Source organism: Zosterops lateralis (assembly GCF_965231275.1).
Source record: "Zosterops lateralis genome assembly, chromosome: 12".
Taxonomy (NCBI): domain Eukaryota; kingdom Metazoa; phylum Chordata; class Aves; order Passeriformes; family Zosteropidae; genus Zosterops; species Zosterops lateralis.
Genome location: NC_139772.1, coordinates 5,458,321 through 5,479,625, shown reverse-complemented (window position 1 = coordinate 5,479,625; position 21,305 = coordinate 5,458,321). Strand labels below are relative to the sequence as shown.

Here is a 21,305-nt window from a genome sequence, read left to right as displayed (position 1 = left end):
GTCTTTTCTTAATGTGTATTTCTGTGAAATTCTGAAACTACTTGTTTACAGATTTGTAAAAAGTAAATCTCAATATACTCAATTTTTTAGTCTCATCTGAGGCTTAGGTTGTGAAGGGAGACACTGCTATATTTTGCTTCCTTTTCTTGTACAGCCTAAATTCTGTGACTCAGACAATTGATCCACAAGAACAAGCCAGGGTAGATAGTAAACTATCCATGACAAACTTCCTGTCACTTGAGTTTTTAAATCAAGATTGAATGTCTTTCTAAACTATGTGCTCAAGCTCTACCACAAGCTCCATGCAGCAATCACTAAGCAAAACCCTCTGGCTTATGGGACTCAGCCAAGATTATTATAATGGCTCTTGCTGGCCTTAAAAATCAGATGAAATAGAAACTACAGTTGAGATTCACCCACGTGAGAAGCCCTGTGATAAAAATTTGAAAAGAATTTCAGCCGAAGTATTTAGAATGTCCCTGGCAACTCTACATCCAGAGAGATTTTAAGGGAACCCCCCCAAACTACACATGGAGAAGAACAATTGCATTAAGCCTTATTAAGGTTTTGTTTTGCAGGGTGTGAGAGGAAATAAAAAGCATTGCCTTCTGCCCCAGGGTTACTGCTGGAAGAGAAAGACCAGCTGGGACCTCTTGTGGAATGCAAAGGAAGCTTAACATTTATCTGTTTCTGCTCTCAGAGGAATTTTTGGAGGAGCTCTTAAATTGTGCAAAAATATAAACCTCTAAGAAAGCTCTTTTGACCTAGTAGCAAGTTTCAGAAAAGCTGGTGGCTTTGCTATGTATCCTGAGGCTCATGAAACAGCCAGTCCCTAATGCCTGGTGCTGAGGAGCCAGGGGAGGAGGACAGGCAGAGCTGCAAGTTGGAAACTCTGGTCTGTGGCCTCTGTCATTTCTCCATTTCAATAACTCCTATTGTAGAATAAAACTCACCAAGGGAAGCACTGGCTCCACAACTCGCTCACATAAATCATATGTTGAAGTGCAAAGCACAGAAAATTGCCTTGAGATTTGGAGAAGTTTGGGAAATACATGACAACAGCCCAATACATTTGGCCAAGGCCTCTTGCTTCCTCCTGAAATGGGCAGGGGCCATTCAAGTCCTCCTGCATGGGAACACAACCTGGGTCAGTGGGCAGAGACTGGCCACAAATACATCCACACAAACTGGACATGGGTATTAGTAAACACACACATCCCACCAGAAAGGGATTACATGACTCTTCCCCAGTGTCTGGATCGCACATTGTTACCAAACAAAGGAAATTATGCAAATAAATACCCCCAGAGGCAGAGTAACCATGATCCACTCCTACTTGTGAATACTGGACAAACACCTAATAACCAAAATTAATTACCTGCCTCTGCTCGTTTTGTCAAATGATCAAAGTAATACATCCAGTGGTTGCAAATGAATGTGACTATTTGTACAAAATTACATTTATACAGAAGAGGTGCAGGGCCAGGCCCTGCAGTATTTGCCATTAGTCACATGTAAGTCACCTTACTGAGAGATTTGCTCCTCATTTCTTAGCACCAGCACTGCAGGACGCAGATGAACTTCTGCAATATTAAGGTGATGAGGTTCTGTAGCAGAGCAAGGGTAGAATCAATTCTTCTTAGAGTTCACCTCGTCCTCATCAGCCCACCTGGCACACATGAAATATTTGTGAAATCAATTTCAGAATGACCAGACACAGTGCTGGAAGCACCACAGCCAGTTCAGTAACTGGCTCTTCCAGGAACACTTTGGGAATGAGGATGGAAGTGTATAACTGCCTTTCCCACAGGATCCCTGCAGTGCACACAGTAACCCTCGATTCAAGAGATGCTGCCCTGCACACACAGGCTCACGCACTCCATCAAATGAACACCACTGGCCCCTTTCAGCAATAGCTGTGCAAAGCACCATCCCATCAGCTTAAACTTACTTTCCTCATTTCTTCAGCATTGTGCAGTATTTTGGATCAGCACTGAATCAAGCTGAGGTCCTTCAAAACCATTTCTTCTGGCACAACGGAACCAGAACTGTGGATGTTGCTCCTGAGTTTGCCTGCTACAATGAGAACTGTACTTCCAAGCCACAGGAAGTGGAAAACACAGAACAAGGATACTTATAGGACCTGGTTCCTGGGCCACTGAAGTCCTAAGGCAGCTTTCTCCTGTCTAGAGTAGGCTTTGAAGGCAGGCTGGTAAAATTCCATCTTGGCAATCCAGTCCATATCTCCTTCCAATAGGGCAGAAAAAATTTCACAGATCTTAGCAAATCTAGCCCATGGTTCCAGTCTCCTTATGAGAGCTTTAGATATGCCCTCCTGGCAAAGTGAAAGGAAAACTTTGCAATAAATGTATGGAATTCAGTTGGCTCAAAATTTTGATAAAACCATCTACAGAAGGAACTCAGTGTCAAACAGACTCTGTAAAACACATACATAAATGTTAACGTAGTTTCCCTTTCTTTCAGGAATTGTTTGTTCTATTTGATCACAGTGCTTCTCCAGCTTCCAATATTTTTGGATAATGTTCTTGCCTTCATTTGTAATCACTCTATTTGGTGTGGAAGATGGATTTTTCCAATTTTGTGCTATTATATACCTTGGCATGGAAAGGATTAGATGGGTTTTTCTTTTTCCGTTTAGTCATTATTTAACTGCTTGTGAGCTTCAGGGATTTATATCCCAGTAGGTCTAATTCCAGGATTATAGGTATCTAAATATCCAGTAAATCATTTAGTAGCATATATGTTTAAAGCAACTTCAAATAACCCCTCCAGTCAGCTCTCCAGCTAAAAACTGAAGTTAGCCAGAAGCACTAGATTTGAGTAAGAGCTATTAAGTAATGCAGAATCACTAATTTAGAGTCTGATTCTACTTGCTTCAAAGGTACTGATAAAATTTATTCCAGTTCAGTGGAACATGGCAAGGTCTTCAAATCCTCTTGCTTTAGACACTTGCCTTCTTCCTAGCCAAACACTAATCAAAGTCTCCTCCTCTGATTTAAGGACCAGCTCTCATTCCCATAACCATTGCATTTTTATTTAGATAAACACTGTCAGGTTGAGCTGACCCAAAATTTAGATTTATTGAAAATGAAATAAAATGAGCAACAGACAGCTCTCTGTATTTGTTTTTCTAAATTCCAGTGAAAGCAGCTTCTTGGTTTGGACTTCAATTTTCCTTGGCATCATCTACAGCCTGAACATTGAAGCACTGTGCTCATACATGAAAACAACTAGGGGAAAGACAAAAGTGAAAGAAAGCTGTGGGTTTTCTTTGTTTGGGCTTGGTGAAAAGTAAACACATGGTATTACAGATCAAAAGCAAATCTGGTTTCTTGCCATCTCTCGTTCAGAATAATCGAAAGCAATACTAATAGCAAAGATAAGGAGATCACTGGGTTTAACTGCCTGGTAATTTGCCCAGGCTCCTTTAAACATGGCACAGAGAGCAATCCAGGCTTTGCCCTGGCAGAGGATGAACAACCACGGGCTGGTGCCAGCTCCCACTGGGCGTGTCAGGGGTTTGTCCTGCTGGGTTCAGGTGAGGCACCGTTCCATTGGCACCAGCAATGCTGCAGAGGCACAGGTGTCTCGAGGTTGGGTCTCTGGTTTGGTTTGGGATGTGTGAGGCTGTCAAATCCATCATTTCCTAGCACTGACTGATTCTCCCCAGCCCATGCAAAAAGGTGTTTTTGTACCTGACCCTTTTCTGGCAACACAGAGTACCCTGGAGCAGGTGGGCTGCTGAATGACATAAAATTCAGCACTTCTTGCACACAGGGAACAAACCTGGCTGTTCTAACAGGGCCTGGAGGAACCAGGACTGGGGTGTGGTGAGGTGATAAAACTGAGCATCCCTCCCACCCTTAAGGGTAAGTGCTTGTTTAAACTCTCTTTATATTGGGTGTGTCAGAGTTGTGGGCCTAGAGGACCTGCCATAGCCAGAATTAACATGTGTTCTTCTTCTGTAGAACAGATATAAAAAGGCCTTTTCTTTCCAGACAGAGACTTTTTGCCTGCACGAGTGTCAACACAGAGTTCATTTCAGGCAAGCTCAGTGGTGAAGAGAAAGGTAAGGTTAGGTGAGGAGCCCTTCCCATCAAACCAAACTTGAAGGAAGGCCAGGACTTCAGGGCTGGATTAGGACTGGGCACATCCCAGCACACGGGGCAGTGAGTAATGTGCATCACCTCAGGAAAGCTTTGAATCCCAGAAACCACCTTGCATTTACACTATCCTTCCTTGTATGGTATTATATAGTTATTAGATTATATATTCTATATAATAAATATATATATGTAACAGTAGATTATATTAGTTTTCTATGCACTACCTACCATCCTTTGTGCTGGCTCAGGCAGTTAGGCCAGTGGACAACCAGACAATCCCAGCTGTCCACACCTCCACACACATCCTGCAAGGAATGAGCAACCAAACAGGCAGACTTGTTTACTCCTGCATGCCTCAATCCACAGTGCAGACAGCCAAAGAAAAGGGGGAAACAGAACATTCAGTGCACTCATCTTTATCTCCTGGGTAAGAGAAATAAAGTCACCATGTAGCCTCCCTTTACTGACCACTCAATCTTCTCTGCAAACAGTTCCCTACCTATGGTCCCAGTGTGTTCAGCTTAACCCTTTCAAATGGCTTTGAGAAAGATGATTTTTAAATGAATGGACAGTGAAAATGGAGAAATAGTATATTCCACTGGTGCCATGTCATCATGGTCCATCATTCATAAAATTTTATGTCTATCTAGACCCTGTCAACAGAGCTGCTTCAAAGAGCATGCAGGATCAGCAGTCTGTAGCTTCAGAGACAGACAACATCTAAATCCACCACCATTTCAGCAGCATCTCTGCCTGAATATGATAGATAAGGATTTCAGGAAGGCATGTCAAAGATAAAAGGAAGGCTACCCCTTGCTCTTGTTTAATTTCCCTTCCAATTTCCTAAAAGGCCTGTTGCGGGAATGACTGTCACCAGAAAGATACAGGGCCCAATTTACAGCCATTGCACAGAACTGCAATAAGCAGTTGCAGTCTATAATTTTCAAGTAACACCACATTTATGAAAACTGCAACAATCCCTTTTGCTGTGATTTGTGGACTCTGATGGCAGAAGAGCCAACCTCTCTCTCAGGAAGAAGAGAGAAAGATGAAGAAAACCAAACTGGCTGCTGCCTCAGCATGTAGACTACAAAACAAATAAAAAAGTCTTAAAAAGTGTTAATAAAATATCCGCTAAGAATAGAAGGGGAGATTAGAGCTGACAAGTTGGCCATAGGGCCTTCTTCAGGCTCTTCCAGTTAGAACTGAGACAAGATGACAAGTCAAGAAATTGAACGATGTTGACACAGTCTGCATTTTCATAAATTTCTTCCTCCTCCTTTTATGTTAAAAAAAAATTCTCAAAATAAAAAGGATAGAATTCAAACAAAGGCCTGTAATGCTGTGCAGTTCTCCTAAGCATCCTGTACCAGGCTTTGCAATAAATGCAAGAATAACTGCAAGATCCATCACAGACAAAGTATTGCATTTACTAGGGAATCACCTCTAATTTTTTTCACTAAGGATTTTATTTAAGTGGAAAGACTTCAGCATGAGTTGGATGAAGTCCCAGATCATCCTGCAGTTTTTTGGGAGAGCAGTGTTACTACTACAAGAGTGAAGTAGAAAATACACTGGTTAAAGCTTATTATTATTTGGGGTTTTTTTCAAAATCGTATCAAAATCAGCAGAAAAGCTTTCATTAGGTCTAGTCCCTTTCCAAAAAATAGTTTAAATCTTTCTGAATTGGGACTGAAATTCTGGCGATAGGGACACATTCATGAGGAGTCAAACCCAGAGTTCCATATTATCATCAATTCACTCACTCTGTGCTTCAGGCAACTTTAATGTTTTAAATCTGAAGTATTTCCTCTTTTACCTCTGAAAAGCCACTCCATTGTTAAATAAATTATAACTGTGCCTCTAATTTTGCCATCTGGGAGTTTCCTTCCCAATTCAAGATTTGGGAACCGGGAGTTTTTCTATAAATTGCTCAGGCTAAGTCAAGGTAACACGAGAGATTTTCCAAGTACGTCATTTTATTTTTATCATTATCATCATAATCATTATCATTATTATTGTCATGATCTTTTCTTTGGTGTTTTGGCTTTTACATCAGCGAGGTGAGCAGTGCTGCACAGCACGTAGTCTGTGCTTCCCCTTTTCAGGAGAGCACAGCCCTGCACAGATCAGAGGCCCAACAAAGAGTTTATCACAAGTGTATCTAGTATTGTCTCTAATCAGTGAACTGCACCACAGCAGTACGAGGGAACTGAGGGCTGGCAGGTTACAGATGTGCTCCTCTTGCAGTAACAAGGATGTTTCAAGAGAACAGGTTTTTATTAGCTTCAGTCAGACTTTCAGTCACAAGGCTGTTTTGATGTTCACTCCACCTTCTTTGAGGGGGCAGTAAAGGTTTAAATCTTAATCCCTTCTGAGCACAGAGGACTTGAAAGGCATTGGAATAAATTTATCTTCATCATATTACATATGAGTGGAAAGCAAAGAAGACCTTCAGTAGAGTTTAGACCCTTGTAATGAGCTCTGCAATCATAACCCTCAGCAGAAGAACTTAAGTCATTGGTCCCACTGGAGAAACAATGCCTGAAAGGGATGAAATTCTGGTGAAGGCACACATCTTTTTGTTAAGGTTGTGACAGGAAGGACTCCCTGTGGTGGTGCTAGCCTTTAAGAGCTGAGAATCCTCTGAGCTTCTGAGATAGAAAGAGCTGGACCTTTTGCCAGCAAGGATCCTGCCTTGAGTTTCAAAGCCTAAGAAGGTACTGGCCACAGTTCGTTCACTACATCAGGTCAGCTTTGGCTTAATGAAGTTCTAGAGAAGTGGTAAATAATTTTCTAAAGGCTTCCAATTACATCTAGGGGACATTCTTTCCGCACTGGAACTTCCAGGACCGAAGGAGGCAAATCAGAAATCTTTGGAGGCACAGTGGTGAGGGACCAGGCAGACCAGGGCACAGGAACAGTTTTCTTGCTCCCTGGCTTCAGTCATTTTCCTACCCAAACCACCAAGGTTTCTTTAGATTCCCAGGTGAGACTCCTGGTGAAAGAAGTTATGAAAGGGCAGAAGGTTTGATTCACTGAGCCGCCGCACCAGAAACGCGTTTGCACAACTTCTCCACCCCAAGTCAAGAGGTTTAACCTGTAGGGATAATTGCACCCCTTTGGCAAGGGTGGTACAGAACACTTGAAAAGGTAATCAACGCAGGGAAAAAGGGAAAGCAACATCATTTTGGATAATTGGAGCAAAGAGGTAATACATATCTCAGTGTCACAGGGAAGATTGCCCAATGCAATATGCATTTATTCTTATCTCAGAATTGTATTTATCGAAGTAAACCATGCTTAAGTTAAAGGGAAGCACATAAATCTTCTCTTATTGTAATTTTGCAACTCAAAGCAGCTGCTAATTATATTATAGATCTTCTAGAAGTATGTATGGTAATTACCAGTTTCAGCCACATTATTAGACTTGCAAATAAAGTTGGCTCTTTGTAAGCATGTCAGGAGCAGAGGGTCAGACCAAAACCAGGGTAAATCAGCGCAAGAAATCAAGTGACAAATCCTAACTGTACTGGACTTACCTGATTTGCACTTGATGAAGGCACCACCTTTAAGAAATACACAGGTTTTCTTGCTAAACTCTTTCCTTTTGGTCTGCTCACCCAAGTTAGGAGTTACCTTGGGTTTTCTGCATGACCTCCTCATAGAGGAGGAGATCAGGTCATGCCCTGGTCCCAATTGCAATGCATTGGAATGAGCAACAGCTCACTTCAGACCTTAAAATCCCCTAGAAAGAAAAATTGATGTTATTGTCCTTAGAGTATACGAAATTTCAAGGCCTATGAAGTTCTTGGGAAGCCCTGGATGCTGCCTTCATCCATGGATGAACAGAACCACCACTTTTTTTATCAAATAAATGCACAAAAAGGAAATTTAGTGAAATAATCAAGGTATGATTATACAACCCACTTTCTTCATATACTACAGCTGAAGCTAAAAAGCTCTACCAGGCATAAATCCTAAGTATTATTTTTTTCTCTTAGACCAGTAGGGGCATTTACAGATTACAATCTCAAGCACAAATTAATCTGTGAACACACAAAAATAAAAGTATTTGTTTTGTGAATTATCATTTGCAAAACCTTTTGATACCTTTTATTGAAAATGTTTAACACGAGTGCAAAGCCACATTATTAATGAAAATAACCATACAGTCATTTAAGCAATGACATCTTTGCATTTCTTTGTAGCTTCAGTCTCTACTCTTGAAAAGTGCAGAGTTTCTTCCACTCTCATTGAGAATAAGAGTTGCAACAAAAGTGGAAAACACTCTCCCATGGCCAGATAGATGGGCAATGTTTATTGTGTTACATCTTCCTTGGGAAAAGAATCTAAATAAGAGTTTCAAGATTAATATCCAATTTCCAGGTTTTTACAGCACTTGGCAATCATTCAAATCTAACAGTGAACCAAGGCAAAGATTACAAAGCCAAAGGCCACAAACCTGTTTGAACTGGTGCAGTGGGTTCAAAGTTTCCTCCAAGATGTTGAGCTATAGTTTCCACATATCACTGAGGTAAAAAACTTAGGCAGCCCCACAGATAAGGTCCTATTTACTCTAGATGAACTGAAGAATTATAATGAATCATGCTTTGGACCTTGTTCTTTAGCTGTAATTAATACCTGATTATTTTGGTTACTCACTGAAGAGTGACTTCAGTACAACCCTTCAGAAGTGTTAGAGCAAAATGAGCTTGAGGACAAAAAAAAAGGTATAAAAAAAAAGAGCTGCTGCTGCTGCTGCTAATGGGGAGAAGAATGGTGGGAAAATACTTGTGTCTCCTTGCCAAAGTGAAAGTGTATTAAAGTGCCTACAGTCATTGTTATTCCTGTTCTTGCTGAAAACTTTTTGGGAATCCCACTGACTGTAGAGAACGCAGGGGAGAATTATCACAAACAGGAGTGCAAAAGAAAGCAGAGAGAGAAGAAAGAAGTGGTAATGCCGAGTCCTTTCTTACCTGTGCTTGGCATCTGCAATCCCCTGGTGGTTACATCATCTTGACACAGGACTGGAATTCATTCCGTTACTGGATGTGTTCCAGACCCTTACGTTCTGACTTTCACCAATGGGAATGCCAATAGGATTCCTTCTTTCTTTCCAGCCATGTTACAGAGAAGTAGTTATTGGGAGGAAGGCAAACCATTTAATTATTCTCCTTTAAATAAAGCAAGTTCATTTTATCATTTGGAAATTTTGAATACCATGCCTTAAGAAGTTAGATCAGTTTTTATTATGCTCCAGTAGCAGACTGCTATCTATATGATTGCTCATGGAAAATACCAGGTAGTGAACACAGCAAAGCAGAGCTGAAACACACAAGGAGAACCAGCAGAAGAGGAGACAGAATACAGGCTAAGCCAAATGCAGCTTCTTTAAAAAAAAATAAATCAGTTTCATTCTCCAATGACAACATATAGACCAACTTTTTCTTTTTCTTAGAGACGTTTTCTCAGTCTGCAAAATATTTGTGTATCACTTGATGTTCTCAGTTCATTAAGTACTGAAATCCTACTCTGCACTTTTACCAAGACCCTAGGCCATGACACCTTCTGTCAAACTAATTTTCTGTAGCCTACAATCTCTTTCCTGTTAAACAGAACTAAACCAACCTTGATGATAGTGATGGAAATCCAAAAACTTTCATTAAGTGTGAAATCATCTTATGTTTGAAGATGAATATTTGTCCTTTGTACTGAGATTCACAGGGTCTCATCTCTTGTCAGCTGACAAACTTGTCACAGATGGACAGGACCAAGTCCTGAAAAATGTGTGTGGAGCCTCAATACATTGACACCAAGGTCACAAAAAAGAACAGTTCAAAACAGGAAACATCTCTAACCCCCCGGATTATAAAGATTTCATATAACTATGACAAGTGCTTACAGTAAATTCCAGTCTAAGGAACCTCCACCAATAACTAGAACTGTGAACTCTTTAAAAATAGGGTGGCGTCGCTTGATTCTTGGAATCAAGGGCAGGTCTTCAATTGATGTGAATGAACTGGAGGGTAGAAAAACTGATACATTTACCTATTCTTTTAGTCAGGTCTCATATTTTTTATAGAAACTTAATAAAAAGTCAGGTTTTATACTGTTGGGTCCCACTGCAGCACCTCATAAGAAGCAGCTGTTGTCAGTTCACCAGGCTGGCACTTTGCTGTGCATTCCCAGGGGTGTCACTGACCTGTCCTCCCTGGACTGGCTGAGCAGGACAGGTAAACAGCCACTGCCTTTCCCTGAGAGCAGCTCTTGCTGGCAGCTATTCCCAGTTCTGGAAAACAAATTGCAGACCATTATCAGCTCTTCTGGTAATTGCTGCAGGATGGAAACGAACAGTGCAATAAATCACAACATCATTATCCTAAGGCCCAAATGGTCTGGCATATTTTTGCTTAAGATGGTTAATACAGAAGTATTGTAGACTGCAATGGCAGATAAAAATATCCTATATTGACTAGCATGCATGGAGGGTTTTGTACTTGGTCAGGTTATTCACAACACATTTTAAACTAATAAAAATAATATTGTCTTTAATTACGACATTTTCTTTCTAACTCTGTGGGAAAAGAAAATATCTCAGTCTTTAAATGTGAGAGCCTTGAACTCTGCACAAGGCATTGCACCTATTACTAAGGTACCACAGATAATGGCTGTGGGCTAAAGGTTGGTGTTATTTTCATTGTTTGTATTCTGTCTTTAAAGCAAATGCCCACTGCCCAAGTATATCTCAGTATTTACATGGACACCACGTAATTTCCAGTAAAGGTTTTTGTGCCTGGGCTGAGAGAAGTGAACTGAGTTAAAGTTCTCCAAAGTCCAATATAAGTCCAATACATAAACTTCTAAACTCAGACTTTAAAAGAAAGGAGCTGCAAAATCAGGCACTTTCAAACAATCATTAGGTCATGGGAATGGGAGAAAAGTGATGGGATTTCCCTTGGGATATTCCAAGAATAATTACAATCCCTGAGCCAACAGGATCGGGGCATTTCAGGGAGCTGAGAGATAGGGAGGTTGTGTTCAAAAATACACATTTAATGTTCAGCCAAGGAGCAACATTAACGGCACCCATGGATTTGCCAATTGCCCAGAGAAAAGGGCGAGGATGGAGAGGAGGGAAAATAAATAAATAAAACTGGAGAGAAAAAATTATATATAGTAGAATTTTGCTTCTCCCTCCAGTTTTAGACCAGCTCATCAAAGCAAAAAGGTAATTCCACTCATTGCAGTATCTTCCATCTTGATCAGATTTCGTCCATGAATAAGCAATTGGATTTCTACCAGAAAACTGGAAACCTCCCAAAAAGCACAACCTTCTGATGTGCTAGCAACACTGGAATTAGATAAAACATGCACAAGACAGACCCATGGATTTAGTGGATGTGACTTTCATAAATGCTGGTGTTCAGAAAGAGCAACTTTATAGAAAACATTTGCCCCTAGTCTATAGTCTCTGCTGAAATGAGTTTAAATTACCTCAATATTAAATACATCTTTTTTTAAACTTTTTTGATGATGGTATTGTTGTTATTTTCAACCAGTTAATAAAATAAAAGGCTTTGCTGGGTTAGGATTATTATAATCAAATTTTGATTGAAATACTATTAATGATCTGTCCTGGGAATATAAAGTAAGATTTTTGACTTGATAGCATCTTTGTGATGGAAAGCACATCTTTTTAATTGGGTTCTTGGACAAAAATACTGTAAAACTTGTTCAGTTTGTTTTAATCCAGACTTCCCTGTGAGCATGTACATGGTTGCTAATATTTCATTATGTTCATGACCACATTGGGTGCACTACACAGGGAGAAAGGAGAGCACAGAGCAAGACAAGGCAATCTCTTTTCAACCAAGAGCATGAAAGCGCTGCTTGGCACTACCATGGCCAGCAGTAACCCTGAGAGAAGAGGCCAAGGCACCATCAGAGCCAGACACACCTGGGCCAGTGGCCGTGTGAGCTGGGCTGGTCCCTACCCTTCAGCCAGGAGGGGTTTTCCTGACCCTTGTACAGCAATGCACCTCAGCCAGAGGAAGAAGTGTCAGGCTTTTTCTTTCCTGGTAATACTCAGAACTTTGTGCATTGGGAACAACTGGTGGCAGCAATCTGCTGAGCAGCTCAGTGCACAGGTACATGCCTTGGCACGGAAACAACGAGGCTCCCTTATCTCAGAGGCAGGGCAAAGCCATGGAGTGATCCCTATTTAATTGAGAGCTGACAGCTGTTTACATCACCAAGGATTTAGCTGCAGTGTAACTGCTCTTGTGACAAGCCCTGTACCTTTGAACGTTGGACAGTTTACTTCCAAATCTCTTACATTGTGACAGCCACCCTAATCATTCAGAAAATAAATTGTGGAAGCTCCCAAACAGCATTTTCAAACATGACAGTTTTACTGCCTCCATCTTTACACCAGCTACTCCACAGTGACTGCTGCTTTTGGAGTGCTTGGGGTTTTTGATTATACAAGAATAAACAAAACAGGTTGCTGCTAGCACTCCGAACACAATAAGCACTCCGAACACAATAAGCACTCTCACACAGACTGAAAAACTACTTAATGTTGTGGAACAGTCAGTAGTGGTGGCTCTTACACCACCATCTGTCTATGTAAATGCAACTTCTGCAGCTGGTGAGACCTAAGGTAATATGTTCAAATGCAGAGTATTTACTACCACTCTCCTGTTATTTCAGAGTTATCATAATGCTCAAATTAAATGAAACTCAAAGCAGAACAATATGTCATGTCCACTCTGAATTTCAGGTATCAGAGAAAATAGTGTAGAGAGAACTTCTCGCTCTACAAAACATTTTGCTGATTGCAATTATATCAACAAAATGAAATTCCTATTTATAAGAGTGGATACTGGCAGGGAAAATGCTAAACCAGCTTTGTTAATTCCAACACTGTCAGATATTCCAGTTTGCCAAATATCTGCATTGATTTCTACACCTCCCTCCAGCACTGCACTCACTTATGGCGGCCAGTCTCACCAATAAGTTTATTGCTGCAAAAGAATTTGTTGTGGCAAAATTCAGCTAAAATCAGCAGCTCTTTTAGGCAGTGGGGTGTAGAAGATGCAGCATCCCCTCAATCTACTCATATTCTTCAGCCATGCCCTCAATATCATTTTAGGCCAAAATCCAGCAGCACATCACAACTTAATCCTCTTGCTCATTAATTGTGGGAAGGAACCCAGGTGCATGGGCTGGATGGGAACTTACACAGATGCCTGAGGCACTGGGATCTCCTGCCACATCCCCACTTTTGCAGTCCTAGCAGGACCAGCCATCATCTCAGATATGAGGGTGGTGAGTGCTGTGTAGGACCTACAACACCCTTATCACGGACTTACAGGAGTTGGGGAGCTGAAAGGAAGATGCAGAGACTGGATGAAATCTGTAGCTGCCATCTAGATCCACCTTCCTCCCAGCACAGGGATATTGTCAAATGTAGATCAAACTTGGCTCTGCCTAGCCAGGACCTGAAAGGCTTGCTGGATAGATGGAGGTTCCAGCTCTCTCTGGGTGAGCAGTTTCCAGCTGCACTCTCCTCTGAAATGCAGTGTGGTACAGGAAGAGCTGGAGGGTTTAGTAAAACTCATGGAACCAGGCTCCTTAGACCCAGCCTAACCACATTAACTTAGAACAGTAGTCAGCAAATAAAAGATTCCTGACCTCTTGGAGCATAAGGGTCATGGTATCTCATGGACAACAGCAAAGCATTCAGCACTTTATCTCTGCTGCAGGGAATCATTTATCTGCAGTGGCACCTCGAGAATGGTGGGTGTTGTCAGAAGGTCAAAGTCCAGCATCAGGGCATGTAACTAACATTATTAACACAACTCTTCATCCCTCTTCACTGGGTAGTATTTTGATTTTATTTTTTATTGAGCATGATTATTAGTTTATGGCAGGTGCAAATTAGAGAAGAAGCAAGCCTAGATCACCTCCTACAGGCCAAGGAGAGAGGAGACATTTCCTTATCATTGTTCCTGAATGTTTCCTTATCGTTGTTCAGCAATATTGTTGTTCCTGAACCTCTGCACTCCACTTCTAGTTTCAGCACCTTTAAAGAGCACTTAGTCCATCAGACTTTTCTAGACATGCTGAACTGCAATTATTTATCTTAACATTAGATCATTATGGGATGATCTTCTAATACTCAGAATTTTGGGGTTAATAGCAGGCTCCCTCACAGATGTGTGACAGCCAGGACAACTGGAGACTACAGGAAACCAAATAAAAGGATACTTTTTTTTGCCCACTTTATGCAATCAGAAACTACCTATGCACATGAATAAAGATATCTCTTTTTTTCATTTCTTGGAAACCTTTTCTGCAAAATGGAGTTTATGCAGCCTATTGTAAAACACTGTGGGGGAAAGTGCATATTAAAAGTATAATATATTCTCTTTACTGATCATGATCTGAGAGTTAAAGTGTGTTTGAAACATTGTGTTTTGCAATCCAAGCTATGTGATGAGTGATAAGCTATATAGTCATAATTAACAGTAGCGATAAATAAAATGTATTACATTCTGTACAGCCCTATTTGCATTGCAAAAATCCCTATTTAGATTACAATGAACTCTAAATTACAGAGTAAACAAGTTTTGGCTACATCTTGAGGCGCAGCAGGGAGGAAGGTATCGTTTGCCACCCCAGCAGAGGAATGCTGTTTACATCCAACTGGACTGTGCCCAGAGACTTTGCAGCTTTAACACACAAGGGGCTGCAAACAAACCCCTGCAGTCCCTGTGCTTAGTGGGGTTTATTGGATGGCTGCAGGCTCCCTGCTCAACACCAGAAACTTTCAGCAGAGCTTTACTTTCCCAAAAGTGGTTAGAGCTAAGGGGGTTAGGCTCAAGTTAACCTCTACCTGGGAGCCAGGTTGGTGGGCATTAGGCTGCCAGGTCACTGAAATGAGACATTGTTGGGTGCTTTCATAAAGAAACAAATCAGTGACTTCATTTTGGACAAGCTGTTCATAAGGGACAGTAGGATATTTGCTTTAAACTTTTTCTTCTCTTACCCCATATGGAAATCACAGCAACATTCCAAGGGCTGGGATCACCCGGATCTCTGTCAATCCCAGCACCAGTGTGTATGGAACAGGCTGTGCTCATTGGGTTAGGTGATCATCTCTTCTTAGAGCAGTGGTAAGAAAAGACAGATGTTCACTCTTTGATGGGAGGTCACCTGTGCCTATCTGTCACTGTTATAAACATTTCTGTGTTCTAAGTGGTGTTTTTACAAAGTTCCAAATTTTGCTTCCTTTCACTAAATGTACACACAGGGTAATTAGGAGAGAGGCAGCATCAGTTCTGATTCCATCAGGAAGGCAGGAATGTGTCTTTTGACCTGGCAGGGTAAGATGAGGTCTGGAAGTGGCACAGATTGTGAACAGAGATATTGGAGCCTGATTGCCACCTCATTTCACAACTCAGAGAATCTGATTAAGATCCCAAATTTCTTTTGGACAGCTTCCCACAGCTTTTATTCACTTGCCTACAAAAATAATTACATAAATATTCTCTTCCCTGTGGACTTCACAATTCATGAGCTGTCAGGAGTCTGATCTGAAGTCACTCAGAAAGTGGAGGTGGTGCAAGACACCAACCCTCTCCTCAGTCACAGGTGCCTGTGCAAACCCAGATCACACCAGACCAACAATGGAGCAGCTGCAGCAGAGTAAATTTTTTTCTGTCTGCAAGCAGCCAGATCATCAGAGAGAGCCACTGGACACATCACCCAAAACATTCAAGTTCCAGCTCATTCAATAATTAGGAACTTCAGTATTGTTTGAAGAGACTTGATAAAGGAATTGGTTCTCTCCTCTTTGTCCAAAATTACTTAGTTATTCTTCCAGATATACTGCAATTTACTTCTCCAGAGGAAAGAAAAAGAGGCAGGGGTATCTTCAAAGGAGAAGGAATTGTAAGGCAGGGTAGGTAATTTTTCCTTTTTTACTTTGGCATGTAATATCACTGATAATAATGCTAACTTTTTGCATTTAATCTTAAATTACAATGAATGATAAAGAGTTGGACTTTCAATTCTTGTTATAAATCAAAACACATAGTTTATATTTAGGAGTCTAACTTCAAATCCTTATTTTTCCTGCAAATATTTTCTATAAAAATTGGAGCCGGAATAAAAGCTTGACTGACCAGATATGATTCCTGTTCTCTGGAATGAAGCAGAACACTCCACCTCTCACCTGTGTACTCATGGTGGCTTTGTTCTGCATCCTCCCATTTCTTGTTTCACTTGGGACCTGAAGAGGCCTGAGCACAAGAATGCAACCAGTTTAACAAAACAAAGGAAAGAAAAAAAAAAAACCAAAAACCAGTCTTGGTGCATCACCCGAGGTGTATCTACGCAATAAGCAGGCACCTGAATTTTCTGGTTCAGGTGACAACAGAAAAAAAAAGAAAACAACTTGTTAAAACATTACCTGAAGCAGAAGTTTCTAACTCTGTGCCAGGCCTGGTACATGCTTGAGCAACTCTCTTCAATTAAGTCATCATCCCAGTGATGCCTCGTGGGTGGTGCGGCTCCGCGCTGTCCTCGGTGGGAGCGAGACATTCCCCGCACACCCTTGCACTAATTATCATCATCTCTGCTGTCCTGTGTGCTCATCCAGAGCCCTTGCTCTCACCAGCCCAGCTCAGCACTCTCCTGCCAGGCAGCTCCTGAGAAGCTGGATGCCTCAGTGACACCAGCAGCCAAGGAGTGCTGCTGCTCAGCTGCTGAATTTCCCAAAGCGTCTTTCCAGATCCCCCTGGGAGGTAGGTATGTCCCACCAGGGACTGGACAGACCAGCAGCTCCCAAGTCCAGAATGGATTTTCCATGTGTTAGATTCCTAAAGTCTAAGACAGAATTTCTTAGCAGCTCCTGTGCTTCTTGGCTACTAATTCCCCATCTGCTGAAGGCAATGACGATGTAACAGAAAAACAGAGTTTTGTCCTGGAAAACAGGAAGGTTTTCTGGCTGAATTAGCTTTTCCCTGCTGTCTCCAGAAACAAATCTCCCTAAAATATCAGGAACAAATCAATTTTACTGCTTTTCAGTCGAGAGCAAGGAAATTACCTTTTCTGATTTCTACCTTCTCCCAGTGTCACAAACCCATCAGGCCAAAGAATTTACCATATGTTCAAATTGGAACCTGAAGATAGGTTTATTTTCTGTTTAGTCTAAATCCAAAGCCACAGAATGAAGTTTATGCTCAAGGTATCTGAATCTGGAACTTCTCAAAATGTGAAGGGTTTAGGTCTGTACTTTCAGCCTTGTTTTTTTGTTCCATTTCTAATGAAAGATAACTTTAAAAGTAAGGATTAACGATTTATGGGGTAGTAATCTATAAAAAGCTCTGCATCCAAGGTATTAGAAAGCAATATAAATTCTTTTGTAGAAATGTAAACGGTATTTAAATGTAAGTAGGTATTATACCCAGTTGGTTAGATGGGGACAAGTGAGAGCCTCTGACTGGCTTTCCCGGGAATCAGATAGGTCCCTACATCATTAACTTAGTGTTAAATCATCTTACAGATATAAATAAATTGAGAGACTTATTCAGTGATGTCTTGCAGAATGTAAGTAGTTTCTAGATGAATGACTCATAAGATCAAAGTCAAGGAAGACACCCATTTAATTAGGGAGGAAAGTCTTGAGCAAATCTCAAAGACACCTTTGCCAGGCACAAAACCTTCCCTGTGTTCTCTCCAGTTTCACCAGATTCTCCTGGAACAAAGTTACCCCAAAACTACCCTACAAAAAACAGAATTAGGTTGAAAAGCAACTAATCTAGGAATCCTCCCACAGATTCCAGAACAATGCAATCACTAATAAATATTCACAGGTTTTTTTCTACAGTGCAAATTATCCAACAGAACAGGTTTGCAGTCAGAATCCAGCCTTATGCAAGTCAACCCTTAAATTCCACAACTTCACCAGTCCTGCCCTTCAGCTGGACAAGTGGCCCAGGCTGGCAGGACCCTGAGGTTAATTGAATGGTTCCCTTGTATCAAACATGATCTCTGTCCTGGACAGGGCATTTGCTCATGACATAATCTGTCATGCTATTAAGGAACAACTCATCCTTGATGGCTTGTTCAGAGCTAACCAGAAACCACAACATTCTTCTGCTATTCAAAAATAGCAACTTTTTTTTTTTTTTTTTTTTTCTTTCTCCTGAAAGTCAATGTATTTCAGCTGATACCTGAGGCTGGACAGTTAGACCCGCTTTCCAGCAGATTTTCTGAAATTAAAAAAAAATTGGATGCATTCTTAAAGTCAACACCCAAAAATCTTCCCTTTGTATTATTGTTTTTTGCATGAATTAGGAAGCCTGGTAAATCAGTAAGGAAAAAATACTGTTTGTGCTATGAATTAATGTTTCTTCTGTCATAGTTATAAATTTGGTAGGTGTGTCTCCATTATGGAGTGGAAAAATCACAGGCCCATAGACTTTGCAGCATATCTGATTTTTATCCCAGCTGACTTTATTTCAGATATTTATAATTGCATTTCACAGTCACTGTTACTGTTTGGTTTATTATTGTGGCAATTGAAAACTGAATGTACTTGGTGCTGAACTCTCCAGTTATATTTACACTGCTCATTTTTCTCACTCCCCATTGCAACCCAAGACCTTCTTTTCCTGCCCATTCACCCTGCATCCATGCTGGATTGTCCCTAGGTCTCTTCTGGAGCAGGACAACCTTACTGTGCTAAGTCTTTGCATTGGTTTAGTTCTTTTATCTCTCTAGAATACAGAAGAGACAAAAGCACAGCCACCATAATGTGCTGCTTGTAATTTTCAGTGGAAATCACAAAATTCTTCTGAGAATTTGTTGCAAAAAAGTGAAGTTCAAATATTAACTGCAACTTGTCAAAATCTAGTGCATGGGTGCTTATTAAGTGACTCTCTTCCTCGGATCTGGGTGCTTGCAGCACTTCGGAATCTGTTAATTTGACAGGAAGATAACATTAATGTAAACTCAACTGTTACTTTCCTAAAATCCAATTAATCTCGTCAAGCAATATACAAAATTTCATTTCCCTAAAGCTGCAGGAGTTAAACAAGGCAAGATGGCTAATAGGTCCAAACTTCCAAGCCCCTTTCTATGCAGCCTTTAGCTCAAAAACTCTCTCTCAGTAATAAAGGTATGGATGGTAAACAAGATCAGCACTGAGAACTAACCTGAGAAATGGTCCAGCAGCAGAGGAGATTTGTTTCTGCTCACTTGGGTGGCATCACAGGACTGCTGTAAGTCTCTCCTGCACCCGGACACACTGGCTCATGTTTTTATTCATTCAGGAAATGTGCAAGTTATCCTCATCCAAAAATGGACAATCGAGAAAATCTGTTGCCCCGGCTTTTCCCTAAAAAAATCACATTTAGTGTCATGTCTTTACATTCTTTACTAGAAAAGCTGCTCTGGATTTTCTAGAAAAGTCATGATCTGAATGAGGGAACTTTCAACAAAATTATGGTGCACTGTCAGCTGTCTGGAGTGAGCATATTTTGCTGAGAAACCACCATCACCAACACCACCAGGAACCAGGGAATCCCAGCAGTGTGTAAGGCAGTGTAATGAAGACAACTGAGACAGGAGTTGTAAGTAGCCTGTGCCAAGACTGGACACACAGATTACTGTGATCTCTTCCAAACACATTTTCAGTTCTCATCTCTCTTCAACTGTAAAATATGAAGAAATTTAGATGAATAAGAGCAGGAAAACAATAGACAGGAATTTCAGGGAACATAGGGAACAACAAAGGAGTGCAAGTGAAACAGCATCTCGGAAAAAAAGACACATCAATAGAAGTAATTACATCTTTTCCTTTATTTTTCTGTACTTATCTGGTACGATCCTGTGCTTTTCTATGCTTTGTTCAAAACAAAGGTATGACTACCCTGATCATTCACCTTTCTGTTACAGCTTTCTCCCAGTTTTGTAACTAAAATCAAAAAGATAGATATGGCATATCTAAAATCAGACATACAAAATGAGATTGCTGCATTGTATTCAGAAGCACACAAAAAAAACCAAAGAAAAAGTAGTTATCTGTTACCCTAATTTAAGGTGTGCAATTAGCAAAGCAGGAATGCAAACACTGTCTCTCCTCAAGTCACTGTGGGTGTAGAGATGGATGACATATCTAATAAGAAGCTGAGCATCCAGCCACTAAGATGCTCCTATAAGCTGTAGCACAATCCTCTTAAGGATTTAGGGAAATCAGAAGCTCAGCTTTGCCATCTGTGGCTTAATAAATATTTTCTTCGGAGGCTTTGTGCCTTGTTTTAGCAACCAAGAAAATAGTCGTACAGTAATTTCTGAGACATGGCATTACCATGAGCTCATTTCTCTTCCCTCAACAGCCCCTTTTTACAAGTGGATGATCTGTGGTAGCTGTGCAGAATAAAGGAGGTGAAACAGCTTTTGGGTTTCATTGCATGATCCAGCAAGGCTCTGTTAGATCATGGGTGACCAGGCACTCTGATTCCCTGTCTTTGGGAGAGAAGAGGTAAAAGATTGTCATAAAAGCAATACTGCCAGGTCCATTTGAGTGTCCAATGGACTTGCAAATCAACAGGGTCTCACAGAAAAGCAAGGAGGTTTCTGAAGAGCAATTCCCACACTGACCTCTCACGTCCTCAGTTCTGAAGAAAGTGATATATTAGAGATTATTGTGTGAAAATTTTGGCGTAGCACAGAATCAACAAGGTTGGAAAATACCTTCAAAATCATCAATTCAACGCCACAGCAATCATCCCTAAATCACACACTCAAGTGTTATATCCAGACAACTCTTGAACGCTTCCACAGATGGTGACTCCAATGCCTCATGGGCAACTTATTCCAATGCCTAACTGCTCTTTCAGTATTTGGGGGTTTTATTATCGAATCTGAACCTCCTCTGGTGCAATTTGAGGCCATTTCTTTTCATGCTTTCATCTGAGACATGGCAGAAGAGAACGAGCCCCATCTCACTACAACCTCCTTTCAAGTGGCAATAACAGCAGTGAGGCCTTCCCTGACTGCCCAACTGGGCAATGACTCAAAGGACCCAAAATAATTCCTTCCAGATACACTATTCCAACAGATACAATATTTTCCCAGTGCTGCTTAAGCAGCATCAGCAGA

General features: G+C 40.9%; 1 long non-coding RNA gene across 4 annotated transcripts in view; it reads right to left on the bottom strand.

Moving 5' to 3' along the window:
• Nucleotides 1-2,143: 2,143 nt before the first annotated feature.
• The window catches only part of LOC310914366, a 51,954-nt gene continuing 32,792 nt past the window's right edge, over nt 2,144-21,305 (bottom strand). The window contains exons 1-5 of one of the 4 annotated variants that reach the window (XR_014591016.1): nt 16,372-16,605; nt 10,333-10,419; nt 9,107-9,242; nt 7,670-7,864; nt 2,144-2,335 (exon numbers count right to left, since the gene is read on the bottom strand). This is a non-coding gene — a long non-coding RNA (uncharacterized lncRNA). Of the gene's footprint in view, nt 2,336-6,341; nt 7,126-7,669; nt 7,865-9,106; nt 9,243-10,332; nt 10,420-16,371; nt 16,606-21,305 lie in introns of those variants that run through there. The other 3 variants (XR_014591013.1, XR_014591014.1, XR_014591015.1) reach the window with 3 other exon arrangements.